This window comes from Tasmannia lanceolata, unplaced genomic scaffold (assembly GCF_043159265.1).
Source record: "Tasmannia lanceolata isolate RefF3 unplaced genomic scaffold, GAP_Taslan_0.1 ptg000006l, whole genome shotgun sequence".
Lineage (NCBI taxonomy): Eukaryota > Viridiplantae > Streptophyta > Magnoliopsida > Canellales > Winteraceae > Tasmannia > Tasmannia lanceolata.
In genome coordinates this window covers 24,452,646-24,473,337 of record NW_027518683.1, presented here as the reverse complement: position 1 = coordinate 24,473,337, position 20,692 = coordinate 24,452,646, and the positions used below count along the sequence as shown (strand labels likewise).

Sequence of the window (20,692 nt, the reverse complement as noted above, 5' to 3'; positions counted from 1 at the left end):
GTTTCAGTTATCAAAATCCCCAGAAGACAAGACCAGCAGTCTCTTTGAGAAAAATCTTGTTGAAGTTTCATAAAAATGTTCCTAATCCATTCTTGCTAGTAATGGTTCTTCGTTCCAAAGGTTTGCCGTTTCATCATTCGTCAAAGTCCTAGTTTCCAACATCTTTGTCGGGCACGATCCATAATATCCCCGATTTCATTGAGTTCAAAAAAATAAAAAATTCATCAAATCCAATCTTACGTCAAATTCAAGTTCATGGAAAATCTCTAAATTCTTCGAGCCCGTTTGTGAACGGTACCTCTTTTCTCGAGCCCATTTGCAAATGGCCTCGTCTTCTCCTTGAGCCCGTTTGTGAACGGTGCCTCATCTCTCGAGTCCATTTGTGAATGGTTTCGTCTTCTCCTTGAGCCCATTTGTGAACGGTGCCTCATTTTCTGAGTTCATTTATGAATGGTCTCATGTCCTCCTTGAGCCCGTTTGTGGACGGTGCCTCATTTCTCAAAAAATCAAAAATTCATCAAATCCAATCCCCAATTCAAAAAATCCAATCCTACGTCAAATTCAAATTCATAAAAATCTCTAAATTTTTCATTGTTGAATTCATCAATCAAAGCTATCTTGTGTCGTCGAGCCCGTTTGTGAACGGTGCCTCATTTCTCGAGCCCATTTGTGAATGGTCTCGTCTTCTCCTTGAGCCCGTTTGCGGACGGTACCTCATTTCCCAAAAATAAAAATTCATCAAATCCAATCCCCGATTCAAACAAATCCAATCTTACGTCAAATTCAAGTTCATGAAAAATCTCATGTCCTCTTTGAGCCCTTCTGTGAAAGGTGCCTCATTTCTCGAGGCCGTTTGTGAATGGTCTCGTCTTCTCCTTGAGCCCGTTTGCGGACGGTACCTCATTTCCCAAAAATAAAAAATTCATCAAAACCAATCCCCGATTCAAACAAACCCAATCTTACGTCAAATTCAAGTTCATGAAAAATCTCATGCCCTCTTTGAGCCCGTTTGTGAACGGTGCCTCTTTTCTCGAGGCCATTTGGGGATGGTCTCGTCTTCTCCTTGAACCCGTTTGTGAACATGTTTCTCATTCTCTGAGTCCATTTGTGAATGGTCTCATGTCCTCTTTGAGCCCGTTTGTGAACGGTGCCTCTTTTCTCGAGGCCATTTGTGAATGGTCTCATCTTCTCCTTGAGCCCGTTTGCGGACGGTACCTCATTTTCCAAAAATAAAAAAATTTATCAAATCCAAATCCTTAATTAAAAAATAAAAATAAAAATCCATTCCTACGTCAAATTCAAGTTCATAAAAAAATCCCTAAATTCTTCGAGCCCGTTTGTGAACGGTGCCTCATTTCTCGAGTCCATTTGTGAATGGTCTCGTCTTCTCTTCGAACCCGTTTGTGAACAGGTGTCTCATTCTCTGAGTCCATTTGTGAATGGTCTCATCTTCTCCTTGAGCCCGTTTGTGAACGGTGCCTCATTTTCTGAGTCCATTTGTGAATGGTCTCGTGTCCTCTTTGAGCCCGTTTGTGAACGGTGCCTCATTTCTCGAGTCCATTTGTGAATGGTCTTGTCTTCTCCTTGAGCCCGTTTGTGAACGGTGCCTCATTTCTCGAATCCATTTGTGAATGGTCTCGTCTTCTCCTTGAGCCTGTTTGTGAATGGTGCCTCATTTCTCGAGTCCATTTGTGAATGGTCTTGTCTTATCCTTGAGCCCGTTTGTGAATGGTGCCTCTTTTCTCGAATCCATTTGTGAATGGTATCGTCCTCCTTGAGCCCGTTTGTGAACGGTGCCTCATTTCTCGAGTCCATTTGTGAATGGTCTTGTCTTCTCCTTGAGCCCGTTTGTGAACGGTGCCTCTTTTCTCGAATCCATTTGTGAATGGTATCGTCCTCCTTGAGCCCGTTTGTGAACGGTGCCTCATTTCTCGAGTCCATTTGTGAATGGTCTTGTCTTCTCCTTGAGCCCGTTTGTGAACGGTGCCTCTTTTCTCGAGTCCATTTGTGAATGGTTTTCTATCCTCCTTGAGGCCGTTTGTGAACGGTGCCTCATTATCCAAGTCCATTTGGGAATGCTTCTTATCCTCGTTGAACCCGCTTGTGAGCGGCGTCTCATCTCCTTCTAAAAACTGTTTGAGAGCGATCTTTGTCCTTTCCCTTCAGAATCAATTCGAAAATGATATCTCATTCTCTAATTGCCCGTTTGTGAACGGCGCCGCATCGAGTTTTTATTATTATTCAAGTTCTAGGGTTTCATCTAAGGTTTTGCATTATGTTAAGGTGCGTTGTGTCTAGAGAGTCCTTTGTCGATTAAAACTACGCAAAATGGTTCTGTCATTTTTAACTTTGGTATTCAATGACTACGTCATCTCTACCAAAGAGGGGCATCTGTAGACACCCCATTTTGTTTTGTTTTAATCAACAAATAAATTAGTGTGTTAAATCCATGTGAGAACCCCCTCTATCATTGATTTATATGTTTTAGGTCATTAATATCTTGATCTGACTTTACGGATCATCAATCGGGACAAAATAAGCTAGGGTCACTTCATAGCCCGGACCCTGATTCCATTCCGAGACCCGATTTCCGTAAATCGTTAGATCAATGGCAGATCATGACCTGGGTCTAACCATCCAAAACCACCTAACCTCTCCTCTCATCCTAACCATTCAAACCTCACCTAACCTCACCTAACCTCTCCTCCCATCATAACCATCCAAACCTCACCTAACCTCACCTAACCTCACCTAACATCACCTAACCTCACCTAACCTTACCTAACCTCACCTAACCTCACCTAACCTCCTATCCCATTCTCCTATAAATACCCTCTCATCTCACCAAAGAAAAGGGGGAAAAAAAAGAAAAGAGGAGAGAACCCCTCTCTTAGAAAATTCAAGCCCTCTCTCTAGACCAAATCCCTCTTCTCCATAAGTTTGCATGGAATATCGTCTACAAAAAGGTATGTCTTTTGGAATTTTATTTTCTTTTCTATATTTGTAGGATTGAGTGTTGTTTTGCGTATATTTTGGTTGATGTCATGTTTAATTTTGTACTAGTTTGGCCTTGGTCATGTTCTCACTTATGCTAAATATAATTAATGTGTCAGGGTCATTAGAACCTATTTGCAATGGGATGTTGAAATCATTGGCTTGTTAGGGAATTTAGATTTCTTTTGGGAAAACAATTCATTAAAAATTTTGAACATTTACAAGAAAGAAAACTTGAATTTTACATGAATTATCAAAACCCATTTAATTTGGCTTACAAAACCTCCATCTTTCAATTGATAACAACAGCCCCCACTCCAATTTGATAACAACAGCCCCCACTCAATCTCAAGAACCCAATATCCATACCCCACCTTGCCAAGTAGATAAAAACAACCCCTTTTTCAAACATCCCATTTGAATCTAATCTCAGGCCCATTCAAGCCATTTTTCATATTCACCGTCTTTTAATCACTAAAAAAATAAGAACTATCAAAAGAAAACATGGGGGTGCCAATATCATTCCCGTCATAGTGCTAGCTGTTAGACTTTAAACAGATTTTTCGACCTCTAAACAACAGAATCGTGGGAAATGGTTAACTACAAAGTCGTAGATATTTTCGTGCCGTTTCCAACGAGTATTCGTGCTAGATCAGACAGCGAGCGGTTAAAAAGTTAAGTCCAAAATGGTTGCGGCACACCTTTAGGCATTTCCAGTTTAATGTTGCTGTCCTTTTGTTTGCAACACAAATTCGAACCTCTAAATCACAGATTTACAAACAATGGAGAACTACAAAGTTGTAGCCCTATAAAAGATCTTTCCAACGCATGTTTGTACGTTGAATTTGGCCAAGCGGTTAAAGAGTTACGACAGTTTTAGTGGGCTGCATTTGTCAGATCTTTTAATGGTCAATGGTTTGTCGAATTTGTGCAATTGTCAAAACTTGGTTGTGTTAACGTCATTTTCCAAACCAAAATCGAAAGACATTAATCTAAAGTACATCCAACCTAAAATTAACAAAACTAAAATTCACCCATTTAAAATCCACTGATAAAAATCCGTTAAAAGCCATTAACCAAAAGACCACTAAAAATTTCAAATGAAACTAAAACCTTCTAAATAAACAACTTTAAAAGCTACCAAACACACTAAATACCTTCAGATAATAAAAGCTTCAAGAAAACTCTAAAAGTTTCCACAAACCCAAAAGAATTCGAGATTCCCAAGAGCCGGTGGATTCAAAATTCCTTTAGGAACCCTTAGAGCCCAATTTAGGAACACTGGTGTCGTGTCGTGTCGTGTCCTAAGTTTTAGGGAGTCTTAGGTTTTAGGGAGTCCTAGAGTCAGGAGTCCAGCCTCATCACGGACGTTTGCTATGTATAGCAACCGTGCCATAGGTTTAGTTACACTAGTCACCCGATCTTTTCCATAGGACAAGCCTAGTAAACTAGGATGTAGGCTAACCTGCATTAGTCTAAGGGACAACTTGTATTTAGATAAGAATCATATAGCATCTTCGATGAAATCCTAAGATAATAAAATCCTCAACTTGAATTAAATAACTTCTCTTAAAACTGTTGAAACAGTCAATCCCGTCTAGGTCGGTGTCTTAGTTGAGTTAGGCATATGTAACTTAGCTTAGGTGCACCGAACTACGTCGACTCTGATCCCAGTGAGGCTTGGGTACGTAGGCAGCTTGGATGTCTGATGGCATACCACCCGCGAGTCGGCACCACAAACAAATTGTGGTGTTTTGTATATTAATTTTCTTGTAAATGCTTAATCAAATCACTTAGGACTTTCCATGAAATTAGAATTTTAGGAGAACTTTCACTTAGATTGAATCCAGACAAATTAATAAATCAAGATACACATTTAGGATTCACATTGAAATTAGATCATAGGATGCATGTCACTTAGTTCGCACATTAACATAGAGTTGAATGAGCCATTTAAAATAAATTTAAAAGAGTTAGCTTTTGGAATCGAAGACCGATTATCGGGCAAGAATGGTGCATGTGGTGGATAACTCCCCATACCTTCCATTCTCGTAACCAGGTAGCGAGTCTAGATTTCTGGTTAATTACGGGTCCTAGATCCCACATCTAGGTGGCGACTCTGTCAGTCTCTTTCGTGTGGAATTCGGATTGCCTTAGTGATCCCAAGTTCACAGGAAAGATTAATTCAAATCAATAATAAAATGCACACGCCAATCGCGTGGATACGAGAGACCAAGAGAGAGAGAGCGCCGGCTCGCGCCCCACACCCCTCTCGCGGGATCAGGGTACCACACAAATTAATAGTTTGGATCATCCTATGAAGTGGGTCAAATTGTACTTTTTGAAAATTATTGGACATCAAGGCCACAAACCATATATAATCTCATGTGCGACAACCTCGAGATATAATTTCCCATTTTTTAATTAGCAGTAAAAATATGCATGTGACAATGTAAACGGTGTGGGAAAGTATCATATTTTCGCCGTGTAAACGGTGTCATACATTCGTCCGGAAATGAACACCTAACGATATACTTGTCCCTTTACTTACGTGTCCATGACTAACAGTATATTTGTAATTTTATTAAAAGGACAAAGTTATTCTTTTCATGAGAAATTAGTTATTATTATATGATTGAACACTTAAAAACATGCATGTGACAATGTTTTTATTGAATTAGTTGTCTATTAGGCATGTAGATTTTAAGCTCGACAAAAATTTTGTTAATCAAAGACAGATTTAATGATTTATAAACTAGTGTTTAAAAAATAAAGAACTACAGAGAAGAAACAATTCAACTGTTGATTATCTTGTCTTTCATTAATTCCAGCGGACGCACCGGAAGTCCAATCCTTTGTTCTTCCATCCTGCTGGTAACCATTCCGGCCTATCGGATCAAAGACATTGGACCTCTATTGGAGTCTCTAGCGAATGTAGACTTCCCTCGCATGAGAGATTTTGATCATTCGCCGAAAGAGGTACAAATTGGAGCTCTATTATTGACGTAGTCACTGGCGAATGTATACTTCCCTCGCTAGAGAAATTTTGATCGTTCGCCGTAAAAGGTACAAATTGGAGCTCTATTATCGGCGGAGTCACTGGCGAATGTAAACTTCCCTCGATAAAGAGATTTTGATCATTGCTGAAAGTGGCATGAGCCGGTTGCCTTCATATGTTGCCAGTGCATCATATTCGGACAGATTTTGATCATTGCTGAAAGTGGCATGGGCCTGTTGCCTTCATATGTTGCCAGTGCATCATGTTCAGACAGATTTTGATCATTGCCGAGGGTGGCATCGGCAACCCGGTTGCCTTCATATGCTACCAGTGCATCATATTCGGAGACAACAATATGTTAGCTACCCTTTCTATGTCTTCTTCACCAACTACTTCACTGGTGTCCTCTACTAACATAGATTCAAGCACTTTCTGATCCTTCAAGTCAGAAACTGGGACATATTTGGGCTTATGTAATCTCTTATCTAGAATAGTGGAATCGTTGGCTTATCGCTCTTCCGTGGACGTAGCTGATACCATATTGGTTGAACCACGTAAATCTGTGTGTTCTGAGTGTATATAAATTTTTTGCTTATCGTTTGCATATCGTTATTCTGCTGCGTTATTAATTCCTAAAAGTAAGTATCGGGTTTAATTCCTAAAATGAACATTGTTTGAATGTGGAGAGAGTTTTAAAGGGGGAGATGAGATGATAAGAGACTTTTAGTTACGTTTCATTGTAAATGAACAAGTGGTCACATTTTGCGGAGAATCCAATGTATATTTTCAGAGAGATTTGCTAGCGTCCATTGCAGAAGGCATTTTGCAGATGGGTTGTTGCATGAGTGCAGATACCTCGTAAATGAATACAAAATCAGCTAAAAATTGATCCCGTGTGGCTGCTCTAAAATGCAACAGCCCATCCGCAAAATGCCTTCTGCGATGGACGCTAGCAATTCCCGTGCTAGATGATGGTGAGATCACGATCATTGATTATGTTGGCTGACCATTAGATCCATCCGGGTCAACTATAACCGTTTGATCCTGACAAAAAAATTTGCATCGGTCACGGGTTTTAAGCCTTAAGGTTACGATCATCCGACCGCGCTGTCTGACTATATTAATGACCTAAATGGTAATGGATTGATCCTGACCAAAAAAGAAATATTTTACGGGTAAAAGTCTGGGGTACGCTATATGGACTAAGCTAGTCCCCTAATGATGGGCTTGGGATGACTCCTTCATCGCACTTACAATGATGAAAAGAACCTAAGGTTTAAGGGTCTTCAAAAAACTAAGTAAGTCTACTATACAAAAGTGGGGAGCGCTATTTGGACTGAGCAAGCCCCCTAAAGATGGGCTTGGGCTAATGCCTTCATCGCCCTTACCATGAATGGAGAGGAATACACAAAGAAATGTCGGAAGAATCAACATAGGCCTATCATATGAAGAAATAAGATTATAATCCTTAATACTTTCTGCTTTCTTTGTCAATTTTTAAATATAGCCTAAATTATGTAACAATAACATCAACCCTATATAAATTTTTTTTAAAAACAAGAAGATGCTGAAATATCTAATGAGTATATGACTTCATTCAACTATCCATTCAAGTTTCACCTAACTGTAGAAACAAAAGATCATGTTCTTTTTATATGAGTGAAAGATATATTCTTTAAGCTGTTAGAATTTCACTTTAATTGTACAATATATATATATATATATATATATATATATATAGATTTAGGGAGCTGGTATTTCCGCTCCACTTATAGACTAATCCACTCCAACTTGAAGTGGATTGGTCTAAAAGTGGAGTGGAAATATCCAAAGCATAGGGGAGTTGATATTTCCGCTCCCCTTTTAGACCAATCCACTACAAGTTGGAGTGGATTGGTCTAAAAGGGGAGCGGAAATATCAATTCCCTATATATATATATATATATATAAACCTAGAAATGAGCCACCTAACTCGTTTACATTAGCTTTTCGTAGTGACATAACCATCAACACATTATCAAACAGACTCGAATATAAACCACACCTTTATCACAAGCATAACAAGCATCAAGTCATTAAATTCATCTCAACTACAACAATATCTCCACAAACTAATCAAGGGAAAGATACCTTATCTCCTCAATGATTCAAATTACAGTTATCTCCTCTTTGAAAACACACAATTATGCATAACAGGCCTTAACAGGTAACCAATTTATTCAAGGACGTAAAATTTATCTAAAAGGGACTATTAATAACCTATACAAAAGGAAGTATATACACTGTACCAATAAAGATCCATCAACTCAACAAATCCAAAAAATGAGAATGATCAGATTAGTTCAATAAATATCTGTTATCATTTAAAGCATGTATTTGTTAGGAAAACCACCAAATTTATAAACCTGCTAAAGTAAAAGTAACCAAAGATCGCAGCTAAAGCATTTTTCATTCTCTTTTTTTTATATATATGCAAAACCAACTCCAAATACATGTAGCATGTAACAATACAAATAGCGAAGCAAGGTGTATTCTAAAGATGCTAAAACAGAAAAATGATCTAGCAGTGTATGGCCTTTAGATGAATGGGTTTGAAGATAACAATTAAGCCGAGTGTTAATTGCTGACCATGATAATATTCATCTTGTTATTAAATGGAATGTTGATTATGTGATGGGCGTAGTATATGCTTGAACTGACTATAAAAGATTTTTTTAAGCATAGAACGGTGTAGTAGTATTACTCACATATCATGGCACAAACATCTTTTTCTTAACAATACTCCATAGAAACCTGAGTCATGTATAATTATATTATGCCAAACCAATTTTATTTTAGGAATAAGTGAATGCTCCTTCAATTTTAAATAGAAAGATCTCATTAGACACAATTAATAAAACAAGTATATACCGGCATAAACTTCATTCTTCTACCCTAATTAATCTAAAGCTAAAAGGATCAGGCAATACAAAAACTACATATATGACTGCACAATTTCAGCTTAAATATTGGCATGTAAGCACTAAGGTTCAACATTATAAAATAAATGAGGCCAAGAAGTTATTACAGCTCTGTAAACACTATTACAACAACAAGAAAAAAACATGAAGCATCAAATGGGCATGAAACAGAGGACACAATGCCCATTTTTTTATGAGACTACCACCACGAAGAACATACATTCAAACATGACCATGCTCTTGTCAACAACAAAAAGGATAAATTCCTATAATTATTACCATGTCTTAAAAGGATAAAGTGCTACGCGCACAACCATATCTTATAGATTACTTCGAGATGGTATCCTAAACTATTAAGCACGAGATGTAGCAAGCAAGCAATAACAACTCCATTCCATACTACCACTACAACTAATTTAATGTCATGAGCTAGAACAAAACAAGGGCTGAACCAAGACAGGGGCTAAAATTGGGAATGCAAAAATTTCATCAATTGGTTTAGGATGCAAGGGTTGTACCAAGATAGGGCTGAAACAGGAACTACAAAAGTTTTATCAATTGGTTCAAGATACAAGGACGGATACACATAACTCAACACAGATATCTAGAACATGATTTTTACTTCCAAATAGACAAAAGCCAAGCTAAAATTATGCATATAATAAAATCACGTTTGTGCTAACACCACTTCTTCAAAAGTCACACTGGAAAAGTATTTAAATCCACAAGTAATTAGACATAACAAGCCTGTCATGTCTACCATAACAAGACCAATAGAATTCATTATCCTATACAAAGACACCTTTGCCATGCTTACCTATTGATATGAATGATCCGACTTATTGGGGCATTGTAGGGAAAGCATCCATACAGATATAAAATGACATGCAGGGAGAGATAGATTCAATGATGTTAGATCCTAACCTCAATAGATCTAATCAATCGTTGGCTTTCTTGGTTATGATCAGACATTCATGAAACCTACTTATGTTCCTTATCCATTGACAAAGCTAAGTATTTTAATTGAAGATTTGCAAACTGTTTCTAAGATAAATACATTTATTTTGAAAACAATATTTTATGAAATATCGAGCTACTCGATTAATTGATAATCTTGTTTTGGGGTGAATATTAAGGGAAATGAGCTATCTTCTTGCTTGGGCTTAGACCTTATTTCGTGTAAGAGGTGAGATATTGTCGTGACATCATGTGTGACTAATTTAAACTTCTATGAAGCAAAAATATATAATCTTGTAAAATAGAAATTAATATGAACTGCGTGCAAGGACCTTGATAAATACTTTTCGAAAATGGATATAATTTTCAGGGCACAACTTATTTATGATGGAAATGATTCTGATCAAGAATTTTATTTGATAAAAAGGCCCTTCACAAATACTCTTTCTTTTCTATAAAATGAAGGATATTTGCATATACATAACTAACTTTAAACAATTTAAGACACACCAAATGATTTTCTGGATCCTGATCTGATGTAATTTTTGGACGATATGATATTGGTCCAAATTAGATCCGACGGATCCAACTATTGTGCCCATGTCTTGTAAAATGAAGTTCAGACCTTTTGGATTTATCGGACTGTCTGGTTACAGACACCCCTACTAAATTTGTGAAAATGGCATCCTAGAAGATAACACCATACAAATTATTTCACCACATTTCAATGCACGCCAATATCTTTGCCAGATATTGTTTGGTTGTCCGATTTATTAGTGCCACTGAATGTATCGTCACTTTCGACGTCATTTTCCCTATATAACAAGGTCCCCTATTTACCTCGCACGCCAATATCTTTGCCAGATATTATTTGGTTGTCAAATTTATTAGGGTCACTGAATCTAACCTCAATTTCGATATCATTTTCCCTATATAACAAGGCCCCTTGCGCTACCTCTACCTAAGCCTTTTCTACTTTCTTTAGATATCCGTCAAAACCAAGCCTTTTTTTGTATCGTGGTCTATTGCCATCAATGTTAGAGAAGTTGAGAAGTTGTGGCAGGGCCCTTCTATACGAGTTCTTATATTGATCCAACCCGAGAGATAGTCCTTGCCAAACGACATTATAGAATGGGTGATGTGGGAAAAGAAAATGTGGGAATCTCGCAAGCAAGCTTGATTTCTGGTGGTGTACTTCCACGCAGGGTTGTCTTAGTCGGCAACTTGGAGGTAATCATAGAAAATTCATCCATTATTTGTGTTTGTATGTTTACGTATATATCTATGCCTGTATGTGCGCACATGTGTGCTCATGCATTTACGTGTGCTTGTATGAAGAATTTTTGAAAGGGATTTTTATCTACAAGTATTTAATTTATAAAATATACTCCGCTTAGCCAATATTAATATAATTTAGCCAAAAAAGTAATTTTTTTGAAAGAAATCTAACAAGTATTTATTTTTGTTGCATGAAGTAGACGAACTTGTTTTCTTCAACATGACCTTTTGAGTAACGCTAAAAAGGCAATGTTTTCATCCAAAGATTTTGTTGTGGTAATCCTATGAATTTTTTAATCTTTTTTTATTAAAAAATTGTCTACATATGCGTCATGTTTCCAACAGAAGGGAAAAATAAGCGGCAAGTCCTACTGCCGCCTAAGAACTATGCCGCCAGGATGTGACTAGCATCGAACAAAGCTTCATCCCCTTATTACTAGGCATCAAGTGGGTAGGCTATCGATCAAATTTTCTCAGCTGCAAAACTCCAGACGGTTCTAAAAAGATCTAATCGACATGTAATTAATTAACATTGACATTTATTTGAAACATGTACAACATTATTTTTTATACTCTACAATTTGGAGTTTTATAGGTAAGAAACCTTTTACAAGAAACTAGTTAGGGCATTTCAAATAATATTTTCTTATAAAGGGTAATTATCTGATATAAAACCCTAATATAAACTCTTATATTGAAAAATCCTAAACCCTGAATCTCTTACATGCATAAGTTCATAAATTTACAAATTTTAATATAAATATCTAGTTTTATTTCTCAAAAGGTTATATCTTTTAAGACGAGAATCATTTTTATTAATAAAAATTACCATGTATGAATTGAACCCATTATTGCCTCTTGTACGCCGATCATGTCCATGATGGTTATGATTTTCAGGGCATAACCTATTTATGGACCAGCCCAACAAATTAATAGTTTGGATCATCCTATGAAATGGGTCAAATTGTACTTTTTGAAAATTATTAGGCCACAAACCATATATAATATCATGTGAGACAACCTCGAGATATAATTTCCCATTTTTTAATTAACAGTAAAAGGTTATATTATAATCACTAGTGAAAAATATGCGTGGACACCATAAAACTCCTTGTGTTTGGATCCTGGTAAAAGAAAATTTTGAAAGTTTATATTCTGTATGAAAAAATATTCTGTAGAAAATAAAATGCATTTTTTTTATTTTTTACTTAGAAAATCTTTAAAATCAAAAGAGTGTTGTTTGTAAATTATTAAAAAAAAACATTCATTTACTTGTATATTACAATTCTTAATTTTGATTGCATGGAGACTATTTAAAGCTTTGGAGAATCAGTTTAATGTGTTTATTGGGATCGTCCACCTCACCTCCTGGGGTGTAGGATCTAATTGTTTCGGTTGTTTTCTTAAAGAAAATAAATATTTGGATTTGAAGGCAACGATCATGTGCACGCTATTTCTCACGCCCCGTCCCCACTGTGTAGATATTGTCCGGTTCTGGGTCATCTACCCTCCCCGGTTTTGTTTTCCAGTAGCACTAACCGTGCCCGACCCACTCCGCGGGGCCCGCCCCTTGGAGATGCTGACAACGCGTATTGCTAATTTTGATGTTTCGTTTTTAGAGTTATTAATTTGGCCCAAGATACCTGTTTTTCAGTTTTTGTCTTGGATAGGCTTTTTCCTACCCTTTTGACTTTAAAATCTCCTGGCTATTTATATATTATATGCCAGTAGTTGGGATAAATAAAATATTTTGTTTATAAAGCTTCCGCAAAATTGCAATAGTAGATATTTCTAGATGTTCGGATATGATCTGATAATTTCAAGCGTCCGCAAATGGTTGTATGTATCGGATTAGGTGCAAAACAGCCGTTCAATCAAAATCGATTGATTGCAATTTCTCAAGATGTAATTTGGTGTGGACGACATTTTATACTTAATCTTTCCTTGTCTAATGAAAGTTATAAAACTAATATGTGACAAGTTTTTATTAAATATTTTACCGATAAGTCTTGAAGATTTAGTTTATGAGCAGCTTTCATAAATCAATTCAACTGTTGTGATACTAATAAGGGTGGGAAAGTATCATATTTTGTAATTTTATTAAAAGGACAAAGTTATTCTTTTCATGAGAAATTAGTTATTATTGTATGATTGAACACCAACAAACATGGATGTAAAAATGTTTTTATTGAATTTGTCGACTATTAGGCATGTAGATGTTAGCTCAACATAAATTTTTATTAATCAAAGAAAGATTTAATGATTTATAAACTAGGGTTTAAAAATTGTTGAAAAAGATAAAGTATAAAGAACTACAGAGAAGAAACAATTCAACTATTGATTATCTTGTCTTTCATTAATTCCAGCGGACACACCGGAAGTCCAATCTTTTGTTCTTCCATCCTGCCGGTAACCATTCCGGCCTCTCGGATCCAAGACATTGGACCTCTATCGGAGTCGGTAGCGAATGTAGATTTCCCTTGCACGAGAGATTTTGATCATTCGCCGAAAGAGGTACAAATTGGAGCTCTATTATTGACGTAGTCACTGGTGAATGTATACTTCCCTCGCTAGAGAAATTTTGATCGTTCGCCGTAAAGGTACAAATTGGAGCTCTATTATCGGCGGAGTCACTAGCGAATGTATACTTTCCTTGATAGAGAAATTTTGATCATTGCTGAAAGTGGCATGGGCCGGTTGCCTTCATATGTTGCCAGTGCATCATATTCGGACAGATTTTGATCATTGCTGAAAGTGGCATGGGCCGGTTGCCTTCATATGTTGCCAGTGCATTATGTTCAGACAGATTTTGATCATTGCTGAGAGTGGCATGGGCAACCCGGTTGCCTTCATATGCTACCAGTGCATCATATTCGGACGCGTGGTCCGTCAACAATATGTTAGCTACCCTTTCTATGTCCTTTTCACCTACTACTTCAGTGGTGTCCTCTGCTAACATAGATTCAAGCGCTTTCTGATCCTTCAAGTCTGAAACTCGGTCATATTTGGGCTTATGTAATCTATTATCTAGAATAGTGGAATCGTTGGCTTATTGCTCTTCCGTGGACGTAGCTGATACCATACTGGTTCAACCACGTAAATCTGTGTGTTCTGAGTGTATGTAAATTTTTTGCTTATCGTTTGCATATCGCTATTCTGCTACGTTGTTAATTCCTAAAAGTATAGGGTTTAGTAGGATTTCTTGAGTGAGTAGACTTTTAATTTTCCAATTTTTCTAATAGAGAGAGGGGCAGTGGAGTAAAATGAACACTATATGAATGTGGAGAGAGTTTTAAAGGCGAAGATGAGATGTGAAAAGACTCTTCGTTACGTTTCAATGTAAATGAACTCATGGTCACGTTTTGAGGAGAATCCACAGTATATTTTTCAGAGATATTTGCTAGCGTCCATTGCAGAAGGCATTTTGCAGATGGGCTGTTGAATGACTGCAGATACCTCCTAAATGAATACAAAATCTGCTAAAAAGTGAGCCTGTGTGGCTGCTCTCAAATGCAACAGCCCATCTGCAAAATGCCTTCTGCGATGGGCTCTAGCAAATCCCATGCTAGATTATGGTGAGATCAGGATCATTGATTCCGTTGGCTCAGCATTAGATCCATCCGGGTTTACTACAACCATTTGATCCTCACAAAAAAATTTGCATCGGCCGCTGGGTTTAAGCCCTAAGGCTAGGATCATCCGACCACGCTGTCTGACTATATTAATGACCTAAATGGTAACGGTTTGATCCTGACCTAAAAAGAAAAATAATCTGCTTTTACGGGTAAAAGTCCGGTGTACCTTACTAATAAGGGCGTGATAGTGGACTTCTTTAAAGTGATATAAGGGGGGTTTAGTCGTACGGGATTTTATGTGCGGACTTTAATATGCGGACTTTGACAAAATGTCCATGACTCTTTGGGGACTTGGACTTGAATGTGCGGACACTTGCGAGTCTGGGGACTTCAACATGGACTGTTATGCATTTATAATAGATCTGACCGATTGGATTTCCACTTTTAAAAAAAACAACTAATATTGGACAACTCGGCAACCATTGAAACTGAGAGTAAAGTCAAACTTGTCATAGAAATTTTGGAAACAAGTTGGCAGCAAATTTTAGAGATTTTTCAAGAGGCCTTATGTGCTAATCTCTGAAATTTATCAAGTAACCAAAACACAAACAGGCACAGGGAGTTATGGCAGTATGTTAAGAGCGAAAAACACATATCCCAATCCAATTCCACCATAGCTATGGTTTTGACAATTATTCAAACATATTGTGCTCTCGGATTTAAATTTTAGCCTCTGCAATTGAAATCTAAATCCTTAGGACTCAATTCCCCAAACAAGTCAAGCTGAACCAAGTATTTAAATAGCGAACTGGATAGTATATCTTGGATTAGCCTTCTCCTTAAAATCCTTAGGACTCAATTCACAAGACTTTGAGCAAACATCTAAGATGCACTCCATTTCCATTAATGAAAAGGCCTGAAGCACCAACCTGAACTAAAGCAGTCGTTTCTATGCACAGAACACCTAATTTAGGTCCTTCAATTGCTAGAAATGGTGAGAAAAATGACTTCGAGAGTACTAAGCAGATGGGAATCCAATTCAACCAACAAGGTTTGGGAGCATAGAAGTGGACTTTGCATAGGATTCTTTAAAGAAAAAGACAAGATGAATGAGAAAAGGCAATTTTGGAAGAGCATTGCTCAGAAAATCCTACCCCATTGTGGAAAACCGGAAAAGAGGAGAAGGATGGGCTGGAACGGAGGTTTTGGGTTTCAACAGAGAGAGAGCGAGAGGAAAGGGGTTTGGTTGGGGTTTTATATACAAATACAGAAAATGGGGTTTCGAGTTTAGAGGTAAGGGAAGAGAAAGGGATGGTGCTGGGTTTCAGAGAAGGAAAGAGAAAGGGTTTGGGGTTTCATAAATGAAAGTTTGTCTTCTCTAGTGAGACCATGAACGAAACCAATCTGACTGGTCTTTGATGAACGAAAAGGTTAAAAATGAGAGATGGAGAAGGAAAAATGACAGGGATGGGGATGTAAAAAAATGAATGAGAGAGAGAGAGAGGAGCATACCTCATAATCCCTTTCTATGGTTCTTTTTCCGTGATACACGATGAGAAGGCATGGACTTCAAGTTTCACCTCGGTAGGCTGAACATTGAATGAGGTTTTTTTTCTTATAAGCTAGTACTTCAAGTTCGCGCGCCCGGGGAAACGTCGTGACATCACGAAATTTCCACTAAAGGCCGCCATCATGTACTGTACTATAATGGTGGGATAGTATTATCCATAAAATCCCATGTACTCTTACTCTAATAAGGGCGTGATAGTACTATCCACTCGCTGCATAAAATCAGGTGGAGTTCAAGTTGAATCCAATTCATTTTACAATGAATGCTGATGCAGGAGCACATTTGGTGGACAATGGACCCCATGGATGGATAATCCAAAGTGGGCCTAAAATTAAATTTCCTTTTCTTAATATCGTCAACGGTTGGCTCTGGACCGGTCTGGAGGAATTTTCCTCTATCCCCTTGCTAATAGTCTAATAGCAAGGGGTTTGGAAATATCAATTTCCTTTTGAAAATAAAAAGTAAACATGGAATTGATATTTCCACACCCCTTGCTATTAGAGGGGTTGGAGGAAGTTCCTCCAGACCTGTCTTGAGCCAAGTATTTTTGAAAACATATACATTATTTGAAGTTAGGGTAAATGACTGGTTTGATTTTTCAGGCCAGGGGAGATTCAAAGCAAGGACTATCAGATGGGCGATTGAGATCAGTCAAAGGTCGGGTTGCATGTGCCATTATGGTTGCGCCTCAGTGTATTATATGATAAATTGAATTTACTCTTCATTGTATTATAGTATAATAAATACCGTTTTGTTTGCTCGAATTGTAACAAAATTATAATGTCTCCTCAAGATATCTAATAAATAGGTATCTCTTCGTCCTGGTTTGTATAATTTTTCAATCTCATCCTTCTAACATACACTAGACATCAGGAGACTCTTAAATGTTAAATACTTTGTTGCTTACTTTTCATATCTTGTATGGTATCTATAGGTGAAAATTTTTAGAAGCAAAGAATGAAAATTTCTCTCCTGCCCATTATTTCCATGGGGAGAGTATTTATATACAAAAAACAAAATTTATACACGTTTAGATAAGACATAAAAATACAAAGGACTCTTAGCTAATATAGAGATATCCATATTGTTAGAATGTTCAAACTATACAGTGATTGTGCTAAGTATTGGAGGTGTCCCATATTAGTAGGTGATTTTGACTATATACCAATTTAGCAAGAAATGTGGGAGAGACGGGCATCAATCAATTTCTGATTTTGATTGACTTCAATTTCTCCCTTAACACACCTCCGCAATTGAAACAGTGGAGAAATGGTTGTGAGCTTGTCCTGTAGCATTAAGAACTGTTGTGTGCGAAGAGGCTTGGTCAGTGTATCAGCAAATTGATCAGCACTCAAAATAAAGTGGACATCAAGCTTCCACTAGCAAACTTTATCGGGTACAAAATGAAAATCAATCTTGACGTGTTTGGTACGAACGTGAATGACTGGATTGGTTGAGAGATAGATCGCGCCAATGTTGTCACAACATAAAGTGGGAGGACGAGGTAAAGAGATACCGAGCTCATGAAGAAGTGATTGTTCCAAGGATATTTCGGTAGATGTATTTGCAAGAGCTTTATACTTTGCTTCTGTGCTACAGCAGGTGAACGCTTGATACTGGCGGGAACTCCAGGAAATAATCATAGAACCGAAGTATATACAATAGCTGCAATTGGACTTACAATCGTTAGGACATCCTGCTCAGTCAGCACCTGATGCAGTGCCAACATGGTAGCCACATCATACCTAGGTGGATTTGGTGGAGTTCCAAGGTTCATTCCTGCATTAAAGCTTCTGACCGATTTTCAACAAAGCTTTTGGGATATTAAATGGCCGAATGATGGAAAATATTAAACTACAAAGTTGTAGGTCTCTTTGAGATCTTTCCAACAAGTATTTGGGCTTGAAAATTGGACAAGTCGTTAGAAAGTTATGGCAGTTTTAGTGGAATGTGTTTGTGGGTTCCCGAAACAGTCAAAGTAAGTGAGTTCCAATGCAATTAATGTTATTTAACTCCCTAAGTTAGCTAGTGGAGAAGGTTGAACGAATTTTCTTTGCTTTTCTTTTATTTAAAGGGTTACAAACCATCTTTAGGGGGGATTTTGGATTTTGATAAACTTATGTAATTGATGGAATTTCAATGGGGTTGAGCTTTGCTCCCATTTTCTTCTTCTTCTCTTGTTGAGTTCTTGAGTTCTATTTTTCTTCTCCTTCCCTCTTAAGCACCTGCATTATCGGTATCAGAGGCAACATTACTCTCTTGGGCTATCTTCAATTCGATTTTCATGGCGGCACGAAATGGTAGCGGAAGGCGTGGTAACCAAATGATGAAAAATATGAGAGATGACAGAGATGATGAACTTCAAGCACTTCGAAGACAAGTTGAGCAACTTACCATGCGACTTGAATGCCAAGAGGCTCGTAGTGAGCGTAGTGGATCAAGCCGTGGAGGTTCTAGTGATGAGTCCGTTGTGAATCCCTTCGCCAATACTCGTGAGGAGGCTAGGTTGGGAAGGTTTTATCGTGATTTCGACACCGTCAAGATTGACTTGCCGGAGTTTCATGGTCGTCTACAATCTGAAGGGTTTCTTGAATGGCAGTGCCATTGAGAAGTTCTTTGATTATAAGGAGAGATCCGAAAGCCAACGGGTGACGCTTGTGGCTATAAGGCTTTGTGGTTGTGCTTCAACATGGTGGGATAAAGTTCAAGAAATGAGAATCCGCAAAGGAAAGCATAAGATTTCTTCTTGGGACAAAATGAAGTCAAGGCTTATGGAGAAATTTCTTCCGTTGGATTTTTTCCAAATTATATTTTCTAAATTCAACAACCTACGCCAAGAATCCAAGAGTGTGTTGGACTACACCGAAGAATTCTACAAACTCATGTCTCATAATGATATTCAAGAGGGTGAAGATCAACTTGTGGCAAGCTATGTTGATGGTTTGAAGTTTTCTACTCGTGATAAAGTGGAAACGCATCGATCATTGAGCGTCAATGATGCTTATCAACTAGCCTTGAAGGTGGAGGCTAAGCTTCCTCGTCGTGGTACTAGGAAGTTTATTGATGTTCGTAGCCTCTATACTTCTTCCGAAGGTGAATCTTCACACGGTGGAGGTGCAAAGTCAAGGTCCAAATATTTCAACCAACATTCTATAAAATTAGTCCCTACACATCTAGTTGGAAATCAGCCCAATCGTCCCAACAACCCAAATACTTGTTGTAAGTGTGGTCAAGTTGGCCATCATTTCAAAGATTGTCCAAAGAGATAAATAGTGGCCTTTGGTGATTAAAAAACTAATGAGGATCTTGTTGACGATTACAACATGGACGATTCACTTCATCCCATATATGATGAGGAAGATGATATACAACATGAAGAAATTGAACCCGAAGAAAGAGAGAGTTTGGGGATCCAAAGAGTACTTGCTACAGCAAAGGTTGAATCCGATGATGATTGGCTTCGCTCTAATATTTTCAAGACTCAATGCAAATCTCATGACAAGGTTTTGTAGACACCCAAGTCAAGGCGGTACTGTGGACCCCGATCCTGAGAGGACGAGTGCGGCGAGGGATGCGAGGTCCCCCTTGCAATCCTCAAAGATCTCCACATGTGAAGGAGAGCTCTACCAAGGAACTCTCAAAATAGGTGCCACTCTCACAGCATAGCATGAGTGGCGATACATAACGAATGAGATACATCTTGATCCGGAGCCAGGGCTCGAAACCGAGATGTACCTAAAAATAACTCAGAGTCGCCATCCATGGATACGCCATGGAGCCAAAACAAATGCTCTATCTGCAACGGATAACCAGAGATACAAAAGATCCGTGCCTGATTATGAATGGGGGAGGTCCGAAGAGCACCCCAAATTCGTCCGAGTGCAAGCACTTGGTCTCTTATGCCATTTATTATTAACCTCGAAGAGTTTTGGGCGAAAATCATGTGAAATGGGAACAAATATCCCCGAGTGGATGTCTAACTAATCATGCATGACTCGGGGATGAAATAATAAGCATACACAACATAAATGAAAGAAGTGTGTCACCTAAGCATCGCTAGGTTATGTGTGACATGTCTAATGAATGTCTTAGTTCTGGTGGGCAAACACATGCATGCTACAGTTAGAGGTATAAGGTTTGCGCATGAAAGTAAGAAAACATAGCAAAACACACAACATAACAAAGCAACAAATCCTAAGACTCTAAACGATTTAGCCCGAGTCCTCGGATGGTCTGATATTCATCCAAAGAAGCCTACGTATCCCCGCCTCTACGAGAATCAGAGCAACGTAGTTCTTCACGCCTATTCTAAGCTAGGATGCCTAAGACACCTAAACCTCTATCCTATACTCGACCTAAA

At 38.0% G+C, this 20,692-nt stretch overlaps 1 long non-coding RNA gene across 1 annotated transcript; it reads left to right on the top strand.

Annotated features, from left to right (window-relative positions):
- The first annotated feature begins 2,540 nt into the window (after positions 1 to 2,540).
- Positions 2,541 to 6,604, top strand: LOC143878520 (uncharacterized). Its single transcript, XR_013250997.1, has 2 exons — positions 2,541 to 2,966; positions 5,826 to 6,604. It is a non-coding gene; the product is annotated as an uncharacterized LOC143878520 (long non-coding RNA).
- Positions 6,605 to 20,692: the final 14,088 nt, after the last annotated feature.